A 13,503-nucleotide genomic window follows, 5' to 3' on the forward strand; every position below is an offset into this window, starting at 1 on the left:
CATCTGGGTTGGTTCCATATCTTAGCTACAGTAAATAATGCTGCAATAAATATAGTTGTGCTGGTAGCTTTAGTATGGTCTTGCTTGTGATCATTTGGGTAAATGCCCAAAAGTGGGATTGCTGGGTCATAGGGAAAGTCTATGTGGAGTCTTTTGAGGAACATCCACACTACTTTCCAAAATGATTGAACAAGTTTACACTCCAACCAACAATGCAGGAAGGTTCCCTTCTGTCCATATCCCCTCCAACATCAGTTTTTATTAGAGTTCTTGATTTTTGCCATTCTAACTGGAGTGAGGTGGTATCTAAATGTTGTTTTGATTTACATTTCTTTCATGGCTAGAGAGGTTGAGGATTTCTTCATGTGTCTATTGGCCATCCTTTTTTCCTCTTCAAAGAATTTCTCTTTTAAGTCTTTAGCCCACTTACTTATTGGGCAGTTGTTTCTTTGAGGATTTCTTGTTGGGATATTTAAATTTTTGAGTTCCAGGTATATTGTAGATAACAGACCCTTGTCTGTTGTATGGCTAGTGAAGATCTCCCAATGCGTGGGCTTTCTATTGATCTTGCAAGCTATGTCCTTTGCCATGCAGAAGCTCTGCAATTTCATGCAATCCCATTTGCCAACCTTTCTTTGATTTGTTGTGTTTCTGGGGCTCTATTAATTAAATTTAGGCCTGTGCCAAGGAGACCTAAGGTTTCTCCTATTCCATCCTGTAATGTTCTCAGAGTGTTTGTTTTGACTCCAAGGTCTTTAATCCGTATGGAGTGGATTCTGGTGAAGGGTGATATATAAGGATCTAACTTTTGTTTTCTACAAGTGATTATTGAGGAGGCTATCTTTCTTCCATTCAATTTTTTTAGCTCCCTTATCAAAGATTCGGTGGCTATAAGTCTGTGGGTTCATTTCTGGGTTTTCAATTCTATTCCATTTGTCCTGAGGTCTGTTCTTGTGCCAGTACCAAGCTGTTTTGATTACGATGGCTGTGTAGTAGAGTTTGAAATTTGGTATTGATATTCATCCAGCACTGTTCTTTCTGTTAAGGATCGTTTTTGCTATTCAGGGTCTTTTATTGATCCATGTGAATTTTTGGATTACCTCTTCTATTTCCTTGAAGAATGAGGTTGGAATATTGATAGGTAATGCATTGAATTTGTAGATAGCCTTGGGAAGTATTGACATTTTCATGATGTTGATCTTTCCAATCCAGGAGCATGGGAGGTTTTTCCACTCTCTAAGTTCTGTTTTGATTTCCTTTTTCAAGTTTTTAAAGTTTTCATCATAGAGGTCTTTCATTTCTTTGGTTAAGTTAATTCCTAGGTATTTTATTTTTTGTGGGGCTATTACCAATAGAGTTGCTTTCCTGATTTCAGCTGTGGTCTTCTCATTGTTGGCATACACAAAAGCCATTGATTTTTTTTTTTTTTTGGCTGGTCACGGGGCTTGAACTCTGGGTCTGGGTACTTACTTCCCTCAGCTCTTCAGCTCAAGGCATGCACTCTACCAGTTGAGCCACAGCTCCACTTCCAAAGCCATTGATTTTTGAGGGTTAATTTTATACCCTGATACTTTGCCAAAGTTTTGAATCAGATCTAGAATTTTTCTGACTTCACAATTAACTGTTATTTTTTAATTTTGCAGAGAGAAATAGAAGGCAAAAAGAAGTAGAAGTAGACCCCAGGATACACATGATTTACAAGATATAAAGGAATTTAGTCTTTCTTTTTGTCCTCTAGCAATTAAGTCAGCTCTATCCTGGCACTTTATAAATTGCAGGTGAGACCAAGAGAGCAGAACCCCTTTCTCTTGGAAACTCAACTGTTTTCTGATCCTTATTGACCTCTCATTCAATCACTAGTCTTATGGGGACTAACGGTTGGATAGTTATATGAGCTCCTTAAATATTCAGGTATATCACAATTGTTTGCCTTACCCTAATCTTAGTTCAAATATGATACCTATGTCATAGAAGTGAAAGAATGCAGAAGTATGTAAAAAACTGAGTGCTTAGCCGAGAGTCAAAACAAACTTGCTATATTCATATGCTGCTTTCCTTAGGTCTCTTTCTACATTTCTCAATCTAAACTGTTGGTGGAAATGTAAACTTGTTCAACCACTCCAGAAAGCAATATGGAGGTTCCTCAAATGACTAAATGTAGAGCTCCCTGATGACCCAGCAATCCCACTTCTGGGCATTTACCCCATTGACCACAAACTAGGGCATACTACCAGCACAACAATGTTTATTGCAGCATTATTTACCATATTAAGAAAAGGAATTTATCGCTTACATTTAAATTTATTTTTCAGATATATACACTTTAAAATAGAGTAAGTATGGTTTGAAATTGTTGGGGAACATCTTAATGGTCAGATCTTATTCAGTAATCACAGATTGAGAATAAAAGGTGGAATCTCTGCTATGAAATTTCTACTACAGTTGGAAAGACAATTTCATTTCTTTTGTACTCTCAGCAGTGTTACTGCTAACAATTCATTAAAGTTCTTTGGAGATGAATAAAGAAATGAATTAATTGGATTATTGCTATGATACTTTGCATACATTATTGATTAACTGATATATTAGTCAAAAATTTAAAATATAAATGAAATTATATTTTAAGTGATAAATATGCATAGAAAGGTACATATAGATACATTTAAACAATGAGGTATATTCATTCAATAGACAGATTTCTGGATAATAATTTTACCCAGTAATTGATTTGTGTTGTGTTAGGTACATAAGAAGAAAAGCACTCTATACAATAATTTCTAAGAGACTCTTTGCTTATAATTTAAAATCTAATTAAAATATTCTTGAATATTTTAGAATAAGAAGCTAATATTTACCATATTTTAAACATACCAGGCATTATTTTAATAAATTAATACCTAATAGGTTGTGTAATCCTCATTATAGTTTTAAAATAACTATTATTAGACAAAACGACATCTATTACAGAAATGAATTAGTTCAATCCAGTGTCCAGATATTTAACTCAATATACATGTCCACATGATCTATTGTTACTATTTCTTCTTTACCAATACAGAAAGTATCATTGTACTTCATACCAGTATTTAGATTATTAAATTTCTCAATCCTATGGAAGATCTAAAACACCAAGTTATTACTAAATATCTAATAGAAAACAACAACAACAACAAAAGACAAAACAGGATAGAGTATATATTTAATCATCAATTCCTATGAATTAGTTCTGCCTTTATTGGGTGTCAATAAGTTAATTCAGTAACTACAGGTTTTAGAGAATCACAAAGTTCTCAGGTGACTTTTTGATGACAAATGGAATCCTACCTACATTTCTTCAAGCCTAGCAATTATAAAGTCTAGCAATTATAAAGGTACTGAAAAAAAAGTTGAATGAGATTTGGAGTCAAAAGACCAACATTGCAAGCTATAAGAATAATGGGAGAATGGAGAATAAAGGAAATTGACAGTTATTTTTAGCATAGAGACAATAATACAACATTGAATCTCTCATTCAGCATGAAAAAGGTTAATGTGATTTGTAAAATGACTTATTTGCTTTCCCATTGAGAATGAAAAATATGTATATAGTTAAATTGAGCATGAATTATTTCAGTGATGCAAAAGCCTGCCTTGCTTAAAACTAGAGCAGGCAGTAGGAGAGGTTTTAGAGACACTCTCTGTGAAGCTGAAGGATCAAATAGATAACTATCTCCGGAGACAAATTAGGTTCAGTGCTATCTCTGCAGTGGAATAAATCTGAAGCCGTAGAAACTCAATATTTTGTGGTTTCTATTCTCCCAATGTAGTGGATTGGCTTAACTCTCAGATCTATTATATTGAAAATCTGATATTTTGTATAATTAAGAGAAATCCTTCAAATTTTTAAGTATTTCAAATAAGCTATCTTGCTTTAAGATTCTACCTAATGCAGCTCCAATTGAAATAACTATTACAGGAGAAGATAAAATAATGGTTCCATTTTACTGTCTTTTAAATTCAGTAATAATAGCTTGTAATTATAGAGCACCTCTCTTCCATGGAGCTTAATGTGTTTTGCAGACATTGCCTCATTAATCTTTCCACCTTCCTTTTAAGGTAGAAATCATGGTCCTCATTATATACTGGAGAACCTGAGGCACAGAGAAGTTAATTGGTTTGCCCAAGGTCACACAGCAAGTAAGTGACAAGGCGATGACTTCTGAGTCATGATCTAATGCTTTGCACACCAGGCCATTCAGTTTTTCCCATTGGGGAGAAATAATCCATTCATTTTTATCAAAGTTCAACTCCAGACTGCTAAATTCCTTGGGGCAAAGTTACATACTACAATTTCACACCACAACATTGGCACACTGTCAATTCACACAGCGGAGATCTCTTACTGAGCTGCAAGATTATAATAAAAATAAAAGGGAAAGAAGAGATTTAAAAATGGCTCTCTAGATGTCTGAGTTTGTGCTGCCAACAATGCATACTAACAAACTGGAAGAAAGCCTGCAAACTGCAGACATTAAATTCTAATGATCTTAAATGTTTTAAAAATATTCTAACAGCGATAAAACAAAGCTAACTAGGTCAGAATGGAAGTAGTTTACAGATGCACTTCATTTATTCATGGGTGTATATTACTTTTTTTAACCAGGTCTTTGGAAAACATTCATAAATAAGTACCCTCATCCAAACAAGACAAATATCCAGCACATTAAGAAGTTATCACTTCAAAAACAACAGCAAAACATTATGTGAAACCACTGTCCAATCTGCCCAATAGATCACTGATTGTGGAAAACCTGAAGGAAGATATCACAGACACAGAGGTTGCCTGCTCATTTGAAATCCTAATATTCAATCTAAGTGAGCAGCATAGAATATCATTTGCTTGGATGATGAAAATGCAGTAACAATGTTCAACAGCCCATTTGTACTGCTTAATCCAAAATGGGAGGGATTCACAGCAGCGCTGAAAGGTAGTTTTCTTCATTCTAAGGAAGCCTCTGAAGATGGTTATCATTAATGATTTTTTTCCTCTCAAGCATAACTAAGCAAGAGCTATAGAAAATTCTTTGCTGATTTAACGTTCTGTATATTCTGCACAGCAGAATATAAAGAAAACACAGCAAAAACTTTTTCGTGTTCGGTGATGATGTTTTTTAGAGAATGGCTTCCATCATGCAGTTCATGTAGCTTTGCAATGGTTAAACTTTAATTTACTTCTGAATGTAATAAAGAACAATTGTCTATGTGTACAGATGTGTATTGACTGTGACTGGATAAATATGATCCATTTGGAGTAAGTGTGAACTCAGATTGTAATGGTTTGGATAAGAAACACTTTCCCTCCTCCTCCCAAGTGCTCATATGTTGAGAGTTTGCTTGCTCAATATGGTCGTGTTCAGAGTTACATATTTGGGGAAATGATCAGGATGATGATGTTCTGACATCATCAATGGATTCACCTGCAATTGGACTCATGCCATTGTTGGGAGATGGTATAAGCAAATACTTCATTTGAGGAAATAGGTTACCTTTTGAAAGGTATCATGTACACAACTCTTTCTCAGCTCTCTCTTTTCACAGCAGCTGTATTCCAACACATTCTCTCTCTGCCACCATGTTCTTTCATGCATGAGGCCCAAAGAAATACATTCACTGACAGTGAACCGTAAACCAAAATATATCTTTACTCCTTGAAAATGGGTCACTAGGGTACTTGTCACATAAGCAAATTCTCTGGCTAGCACAGAAGCAGAATGGTCACAGAACTCCTGGGCTTGAATCTTGTAGACGTGCATCAAAGGCCAATAGGAAATGAGGGAAAGAAGTGCAGTTTGCCCCTCAACAATCTCCTTTCTAGTTAAGTGAACTAAGCAAAAGTGGGGATCTTTCTTGTTGTTGCTCAATGATGAATATTAAAAGTGGATAACAAACATTCCAGTCAACATTTTGCTAGCAGAATGCATAGGATGAAAAGAATCTATTACCACAAAAAAGATTCATGTCTGTGTGCACATGCACTTGATATTCTTATCACAAATAGTTGATACATGCCATAAGGGTTCTGGAAGAATGTTATCTTCATAGATGTACAAAGTGCATGCTTCATATTTGTAAGTCACTTAATTTCTAAGAGTTAAACCAGTTGGGTTTAATCACAGAACTGAAACTTAAGAGCCATGTGACAGTAATGCTATATGACCTGGTTTTACAGTTCCTTGCTTCCTAAAACCGAAATAATGATAATGCTTATTACAAAAGCTAGTTTCAGGTTAACTATAATAATGTATATAAAACTCATATAATAATTCATAAAAATATTGAATACTACATGAATATCAATTACTATTAACTAATGATATATTTCCTGCAGTTGATCCAACTTTAAATATGATATCAAGTCAAAAGTACATTTTTTATTTTCTAATGTATTTTGTTCCCATAGAGGGAATAAATAAACTGTCAATGAAGTAGTAGACATTCTTGCATCTGACCTCAGTTTCCCTCAAAACAATTAACAAAAAGAAATGAGTCTCACATACTGTTAAATCAATGAATTTATTTGGTTGTTTTTATTCAGATGATGGTTTATTTGAAAAGAGAGAAAACAATTCTGAGCTAGTAAATATATAAATGAAACTCTTGGAAGAAAAATATACATTCAGAAAATGTACTCATATGCATTTGAATGCATCTACTTCAGTTTAGATGCTGCTGTTGGTTAATACACAGCTTAATAATCTAGAATCTACAGTTAACCTAGTATCTCCCAGACATTATCAGTGGTATTCAAAAAGATCTTTTTATTTTTCCATTACATTCCATTTTTTATTACAAGTCTTTTGAATCTTGAAGCCATTTGGTTTCAGGTGTCACCATAAGAACTTTAGAGAAGGATTCATAAATATACTAAATGTGCAATAATAATAATAATAATATAAATGCAAAACAAAGTGAACGAAAAGAGAGAAAGCTAAAGAGAAAATAGAAAGGAAGAAAAAAAACAGAATGGAAAGGCAAAAAATTAAGGTGACAAGGTCATATGGGAATGACATATTTCTGTGTGTTATTATGCTAAAAGAATGAGAAGTTTTATTCTTACTTGCTCCCGTACATTTCCTGGACATATATTTTGCAAATAAGTGGCTTCTTATGCTATGGTAGCAGAGCCTTTCCACCATTCCCAAAATGGCAGCTTCTTTCCTAATCGCAGAATGGAAGCACCTATCCAGAAACATAAATTGCTGCTGTCCTTGAACTTCCCTTTCCATGATGTTTCATGTAAAATCCAGCAGACATTTTTTCAATTTACAGGAAAAAAAAAACATATTAAAATCACTTTTCGACAACATCTTCAGTTAACCCCTTAGCCTAACCTCTAGTACTACCACCTACTGACTCAACTCTCTGCTTCTTGTTTACCTACAGTTTCTATCTACTCAGGCATTAAAGTGAACCAATAGTCTTTTTATTTTTGGTCAGTTGTGGGGCCTGAACTCTGGGCCTGAGCATTGTTCTTCAGCTCTTCAGCTCAAGGCTAGTGCTCTACCAATTGAGCCACAGTACCACTTCTGGCTTTTTCTGTTTATGTGGTACTGAAGAATTGAACCCAGGGCTTCATGAATGCAAAGCAAGCACTCTACCACTGAGCCACTTTCCCAGCCCTATAAAGTAAATCATCCACTAATTATTATGTTGGAGAAAACTGAACATAGTCTACTCCTGTCTATAATTAATAATTATCAAAATTAAAATTAACTTCTGCCACAAAACTTTCAATTCCTTGCATATACTGGTTTCTTGCTTTCCTGAGGCTTTAAGACCTGCCTTTTCCTTGTCTTGAGCACAATATCTGGTATTTCCTATATAATCTTTACATGACCTGTACTAAATGTAGCAAAATCACCTCTGTGATCCACACTACAATAAATTCAGTCTCTACAGCTTTACTCTTCCTTATTTATCTTTTTCTATATATAGAGAGAAATGTATATATGCATACATTTATATATATATGTGCATATATATATATATATATGTGAGTTTATCTTTCAAATAAATGGACACAGGCCCATATATTTTCTTCCTTAGTTGGTATCTGGTTTTTAGGTTATAGACACAAAGAGTAATACTTCCTAAAAATATTTATCAAACAAGAAAGTGATTAATAATTGAACAGAAGAAAACATAAAACAAAAGCTAGAAAAAATATTATAGATTTCTACGTCCAGGTCTCTTAATCAATAACATAGTACCTAAAATAAAGTATTTAATTCTATGGGTTTTTAGATTCCTGATTTTAGTCCCTCAGTACACTCCCATCTCCAGTAACTCATTTTCCTCCCAGTCATAAATACTGATATGTAGTTACAAGAGTCCAAAGAGTGAAGGATAAAATTAATGTAAGAAAGAGAACAAACTCAATACAAAGAAACTCATACATTTTCAAAATGGATCCTACCTGGAAGCCTCATTAATCTCCCAAACACTTTTGTGCCTCTTCTTCCCATTCTTAGAGTATTTCCATGTACAATACCCACAGATAGCAACAGTGAATATTAAAGAATAAGTAATGTATAATGTTCAAATATTTGTGGTTGGATGAGCAAAGCAGAAAGTGCCCGTGAATAGAATATGGAACCAATTTCAAATGACACTAGCCAAATTCTGAATTGGTAGTGAAAGAAGTTTATTACATGAAACACATAGTTAGATTCAGCAAAATGTTTGGGAAGCTAGATGATGAGTGAGCCTGAGAGACCCCCATGTTTGACTATTTCATATGAGGCTTGAGTCACTCAGAATTAATTTTTAAATATAATATGCTTTAGATTTGGCTTACTAACATCATTTTCTTTCCTCTAAACATTACAATGACATGAGTCACTGCTCATATTGTTAATCCCAGGTACTTTACACATTTTATGTCACATCATAAAGTACCTTAATGGCATATGATGGTGAAAAGGCATGTTATTTATAAAAATAGTTAAAGAATAATCCAGTTGCTTCAAATATCATTTTTAAATTAGCAGTCTAATGGTGAAAGAAACACAATAAACGCATATATAAATTTTGAAGCAAACTTTAATTTCAAATATAACTATTCTAGCTATTTACAAAAATGTACACCATTTTTTCCCATCTCTCATTACATTCAGTATGTGTCAGGAAGAACTCCTAGGAGAATATTCAGGATTATTCACTCTTTGAATAATGGCTTGTATGTGGGTTTCAAACAAATGCAGTAGGAGTCTGAAGAAAAACATTTCATTTCCAAAGAAATGTTCAAACTTTCCCAGGGGACACAGAAAAGATTCTGTTGAACTAAGGGACACCTGACAGCCACTTAAGGGGCTCCATGCATTCACAGTGAAAACTATTTTACCTCCTCCTCATACCCTAGTTTTAATGTATGAGAACAACGTGGTATTCAAATAATGTATAATCTCACATAGTACAGGGAATTCATTAATAGGTAATGCAGAGAAAAGGGGACACAATGTCATCCACAGAAAAAGGAAAGCACTCCCTAATGGCATGATCAGGTTTCATTCAATCTGATATGTATCCAAAGGCATTGTGGTCCCTTCTCTGCTTAGAAATACTTGTGCTTTTCAACACAAGCTGCTGACTATATGTAGAGTCTTGACAAAAAGCAAACATGTTTTGATCTGTAGTAAATTTAGGGCACTACTTTTTTTTTTATTCTATACACTTACCATGATTCATCTGGTGATATCTTTCTTGGCCAAAAGCGAGTGAGTTCAATTTAATAGGGAACAAATGGATTGAGAATATAACAATGCGCTTGTGTCAGCTTTGCATGGCAAAGAAAAAAATCACCTTTTATTTTTGCTTATATATCTGAAAATATTCAATAGGAATCTAACAGTATGAACATACAGTGCACTCTCATTCAGGACATTGAACAGAATAAAGATTATAAAATATTAAAATTTTCTCATTTAGGTAGTGGATACGAAGTGTAGTCTGTATAACTGTAATAATAGCTATTTGTGCACACTCACACACATGTGCCCAGGCACTTGTACACTTGCTCAGCATTCTTGTTCAGATGGTATTTTACTACTAGTTAGCCTCTAGTCTGTTATTTTGTTTTTTTTGTTGTTGTGTGTTTTTCATTCTCAAAATTTATTTTAAAATACACACCATTATATAGAAACCCTTAAGTATGCACACTTTTATGTTTTTATATATTTGTCAAACAGGATTTATGTAAATTATAAAATTAAATAAGTGACATAGAGACCTCCTTGATACTGACTGATTACTTTTTTAAAAAAATTTATTGTGAAATACTGTACAGAGGGCTTACAATTACATGGGTAAGATAATGAGTACATTTCTTATCAAGCATTGTTGCCTCCTCCTTTGTTTGTTGTTGTTTTTCTTACTGGTGAATTTTTTTGTATAGGTCTTAAGGATTTTTTGGCTCAGATTGGCTTTAAAATGTGAGTTTCCAATCACAGTGTCTTGAGTAGCTAGCATTGCAGGCATAAAGTAATGCCCCCTAATGTATTTTAATATTATAGTCATGAAGGAGATAGATTGACTCTTTTAGAAAAGCTTTCTTTGAATGACAATACTTGGAAAAATATGTTAAGTGAATTAAAGTAGTCACAGAGAAACAAAAGTTGCCAGGTTACTTCATATCTGGAGGGTAGATTTAGCTTATAAACCTGTGAGTAAACACATTAATGTTAATCAAGTGTATAAAAATGTATTAAATGAAATATGGTAGAATCAGTGGAGAACTCAGTAATTCCTTAGAAAGGCAAAGGCAAAGTTCAACAAAGTAAACACCAGGATGTGAGTGATTTAAAGAGGTGAGGTATGACAAAGGAGAAAGAAGTAGTTGAATGAAGAGGAGAAGAGGGGGAAAATGAAGTCCAGTATTCAATGTATATCCTACAAAATTAAGAATAGTGAAAGAAGAGTGACAGGGGAGAGATGGGTGAGAATGTTCCCAGGATTGATCAAGATGCAATGTTTTAATGAACTGCTTTGTTAAATGGAAACTCCTTTGCATGACTACTTAAAGATAATTAAAGAATAAACTAAAAACAAAAAGAAAACTTTCTTTGGAGATTACTTCGCTAATGAGAACATGGGAGTTTCTTTAAAAAAGAAATGGTAGAATTAGTGATACATGGTAGTGCCATGCTTTAGTTGTGCCTCTCTTATTAGTATCCAGACACACAAAGTTCTCCAACCTGTCAAGAGCTTATAATCAATTCATTAACTCATTTATATGTGGAGTTTAAGCTTAAGGATTGCCAAGTGTCTACTGGACGCCACATACTGCATTCAGTATGGGAAATACAACATACATGATGCAGACATGGAAGTACTGCAAGTGTTGAACAAGAAAGGTGTTGGTATTCAATCATTGTTTTAAGATGGCAGTAGATACTGCTGTTCTGTGAAGACTGGCGTCAGAAGAAACAGATAGATGGCAAGGAGACCAGGGGAAAACTAATTAGGTGATGGATAAATCCAGAATACTGTCAGCAGAAGTACAGAGTAGTGAATGGCCAGAAACAAAATGAACTGAACATAGGTGACTGCCATGTTTGTTGCAACTGATATATCCAGAAGCAATTCATATACTACAATAAGATCGCTGGAATGGAAATCCATGATGGGAAAAAGATGAGTTCTAATCTTTAATGTGTTGAACTTTTGTGACCTGTTTGGGAAAAAAAAGTATCAAACAACAACAAATCCTCCTAAAATAAGTTTGTGGGCTAGAGGCTCAAAACCATATATATATTTATATTATATGCATATATATTTAACTTCTCACTCATATATGGTATACATTGAGAATTCTGGAAATGGGTAGGATATTTTAGAAAAGATGCTTTGAATGATACTCTAGAAATCTTAAATCCTGATGCAAAGAAACTCAAAACAAAAGAATCATATAAAAAAGATAAAACCAGAAAAATGTTTTTATCATTTCTTTCAAAGGAAATTCTTTAAGAGATTTCAGTATTGTATAATGAATACAAGAAGGACTTTAAAAAAACATTAAAATGAAATAAATAAATAATTAACCCTGTGATGAAATATAGGAAGAGGTGTAAGAGAACAAAGCTTTCTCTTTATGAGCTAGTGCACAGCAGGGAAGATGGTTCTGAAGGAGCCATTTCAAAGAGATGAAACAGGAAAGCAGATTGATAGGGTTTTGCAGATGGAGCCATGCTAAGGACAAGAAGCAGCAGTTCTGGGAAAAGAAACTGCCAGCCTGTAAGCATTTCCAAACTCAGATTTGCAGCAAGATTAGATAAAAGTTGATGTGAACGGAAAAAATAAAAAAAAAGCACGACTCTAATGCAAACTTCCTTGAAAAATATACAGGCTGTAATTCCTAGTAACTTTGCTTTCATTTGAGGTACACTAGAACTTTTCCACCTGAGATAAACGAACACATTGTAAAAGAATGAGAAGCTTCTAGTGAGCTCAGAAAAGTACAGATTTTCGTTTGGAAATACCATTGTATCAACATGGATGTCACTGATAATTTTTTTGTTAAAAAGGCAGATTATGATATGTTTGGATTAAATAATGGGGAAAAATGTATGGGGTGAGTAGAGAATTATGTTCAGAAGTTTGCCTCTGTACAGGCTAGAGAATAAAGTGAAAGAGGTGATATGAAATATACAGAAAATGAATAATCTGTTTCACTTATATTATTAATTATTATCAGTATTATTTTCACTGTAGCTAACTGAGTAAAACAGAACATTAAAAACACAAAATGTGAAAGAAAAGAGGGAAGAAATAACAAATAATTTTATGAGTAAAATTAGACATAGATAGTGAAAGCATAATGAATACTAATAACATTTTGGAACTCTAGAGACATAAGTTCAGGAAAGGAAGTACAATTCTTCCCAACTTTTCTGCTTAGTTCAGCTATTGATAAAGTGTGTATGAAGTCATTTATGGTTAGAACTTTTTCAAGATTGCTACTTTCTAATTTGTTTTAAAGCATTGCTTCGTTGCAAAAAATCATTTTTAAAAATTAGGTAGTTATGTGCTTTAGGAAGGAGGTGGAAAGAAGAATGCATTAAAGTCAAATAAGGAGAAAAAATACTTATGATGCTTATGTACAAATGATTCGTCAGAAAAACTCTAAATAAGTCCTCTATTCAGCAGGTATTTTGGAGTCCAGTTGAAGTGCCAGATACTTTTTCAAACACCAAAATTTAATACCAAACAATACAAGATGATGGTCAGCTTTAACTAGTTTCCATATTAATAAAGGAAAGAAATTCAGTTTAAAAAACACACACAAATCGTTATGTCGAAAACGAACTTTACAACTTCGGTGGGGGGGTGGAGGATTGGGGGGTCGGTGGTAGGGAGGATGGGAAGGGATAGGAAGGGGAAACAAAGGAGGAGGCTACAATGCTTGATAAGAAATGTACTCATTATCTTGCCCATGTAATTGTAACCCCTCTGTACAGTATTTTCACA

The sequence above is a fragment of the Dipodomys ordii genome, unplaced genomic scaffold (genome assembly GCF_000151885.1).
Source record: "Dipodomys ordii isolate 6190 unplaced genomic scaffold, Dord_2.0 Scaffold1, whole genome shotgun sequence".
NCBI lineage: Eukaryota > Metazoa > Chordata > Mammalia > Rodentia > Heteromyidae > Dipodomys > Dipodomys ordii.